The following is a 2,500-nucleotide window of genomic DNA, read 5'->3' as shown; positions in this document are numbered from 1 at the left end:
ACGTGAAGTATTAATACCACTTTATGATGTCTTGGTAAGACCACACTTGGAATACTGCATCCAGTTTTGGTCACCACGATGTAAAAAAGATGTTGAGACTCTAGAAAGAGTGCAGAGAAGAGCAACAAAAAAAACAGCATACTAAAAAGCAGAGACATCACTCTGCCAACAAAAATGTGTATAGTCAAGGCCATGGTTTTCCCAGTTGTAATGTATGGATGTGAAAGGTGGACCATAAGAAAGGCTGAGCGACAAAGAATTGAGGTTTTTGTACTATGGTGCTGGAGAAGACTCCTGCGAGCCCCTTGGACTGCAAGGCGTTCAAACCAGTCAGTCCTAGAAGAGATCAACCCTGACTGCTCTTTAGAAGGCCAGATCCTGAAGTTGAAACTCAAATACTTTGGCCACCTAATGAGAAGGAAGGACTCACTGGAGAAGAGCCTAATGCTAGGAAAGATCGAGGGCAATAGAAGAAGGGGACGACAGAGAATGAGGTGGCTGGATGGAGTCACTGAAGCAGTAGGCATGAACTTAAATGGACTCCAGAAGATGGTAGAGGACAGGAAGACCTGGAGGAACGTTGTCCATGGGGTCACGATGGGTCGGACACGACTTCGCAATTAACAACAAAAACAACAAGTGAAAAAAAAAGATTAAGGGTGATCTGATACCAGTGTTCCAATATTTGAGGGGCTGCCACAAAGAAGAGGGGGCCAACTTATTTCCCAAAGCATCAGAAGGCAAGACAAAAAAGCAACAGATGGAAACTAACCAAGGAAAGAAGCAACCTAGAATTAAGGAGAAGTTTCCTGACAGTGAGAACAATCTAACAGTGGAGCAGCTTGCTTTCAGAAGTTGTGGGTGCTCCATCACTGTAGGCTTTTAAGAAGAGACTGGACAGCCATTTGTCTGAAATGGTATAGGGTCTCCTGTTGGACTAGAAGACCTCCAAGGTCCCTTCCAACCCTGATGTTCTATGTTCTATGTCAGAGTGAATCTGACAGACTCCAAATATTCTCTGTCAGTATAGCCTTCAGGTCAGTTGTTGAAGCAATGAAGAAGGGAGATAAAACTCTCTTCTTTTTCTTCAATATGGAAGTCACAATGGCCTTGGTAAGAGGAGAAGAAAACTGTCCAAAGCCAAGTTGTTACTTGTTTTTTTTTTTTTCTTCAGGTGGTAATTGATGATGATAGTGAGGAGGAGGATGACGATGAGGATGATGATGATGATAGGAAAGAGGGCAAAAGAGCAAAAGTGAACCAAATTTGAACTGAATAGCACAGAGCTGGAGGCATTCTTTTATATTTTCCAAGAGTAATATTTGATTGTACCATGCTTAATAGGATCACAAGTCAAGCATCTAAGTTGTTGGAGCATGATGCAAGCATACCTTAGTAGCTAAGCAGTCAAGGCAATGCTGAACTGACATTTAGTGAAAATCGTAGATTTATCTACTCTTGTTATCATTTTAATTAAGCAAGTTTCAGCTGAGTGAATATGAATGGGAAGAAAGTTGAGTAAATCTTTTGTCAAAAGACAGATTTACTACCAGGAAAAAAGCAGACATGAATAATCAGGATAACAAGAAAGTAGTTAAAATCCTGTTTGATGAGTTATTTAACAGCCATTGACTTCATGGCATTAGTCATCAAGAATTCTACTCATTTCATAATGGGGAGGGGGAAAATATCCTTCAAGAGCACATGACTTTATAAAGATGGCGTATGAACTATTAAGCCTTCTATTGAGATACATCTGGAACCGCCACTCCCTACCTTGCCTCAAGGGAAAAAAAAAACTTGTTGAAATATAAAAGTGTTCATGTGTTCTCTACTAAGAAATTAAGAAAGATAAACTGGGAAAGGAACAAGGAATTACTACAGTTACTGTATGTTCTCCAGGTTGTGAAAAACAGGACATGCTCAAAGAACAAGGAAAAAAAATCTACCTTACCTAGTTATCTACTTACCAATTGACCAAATTTTAATTCTACTGGCTTTCAATATTATTATTTTTTTTAAAAAAGAGAAAAAAACCATCCAACCCCAGCCTGAAGCTGTTCCAGAAATGTTCTGGAACTTCCTGTTCAGAATTCATTGCCATCACCCTGAGATTCTATAAGGCAATTCCACGTATTGTTAATTCAGTGCAGTTTTGCTGAATTGCCATTAAAGTCCACCTTCTGAAAAAAATGAAAAGCATAAGAAAAGGAACATGTTCCAGATATATTAGACATGATTCACATGCTTAACATATAATCTGGGTTTGAATTTCTGTTTCATACAGACAAGAAATACTTTATCAGCTGTCAAACGGCTTGATACCTTTCCCCTGGGCATAAGGGGATAGGTGAGCTGCCCGGGGTAGGAGTTGAGTTCCCGAGTCGTCCTATATGGACGATGTAGGCGAGAACTCCTCCGGAGCCCCGAGGATTCTCCGCGATCCAGGACGCCTTCGCTTCGGCGAAGCAAGAAACCGCCGCCACCGCTGCAACTTGAA

The sequence above is a fragment of the Protobothrops mucrosquamatus genome, unplaced genomic scaffold (assembly GCF_001527695.2).
Source record: "Protobothrops mucrosquamatus isolate PMUCROS unplaced genomic scaffold, P.Mucros_1.0 scaffold2, whole genome shotgun sequence".
Lineage (NCBI taxonomy): Eukaryota > Metazoa > Chordata > Lepidosauria > Squamata > Viperidae > Protobothrops > Protobothrops mucrosquamatus.
Note: the sequence above shows the minus strand (reverse complement) of the source record.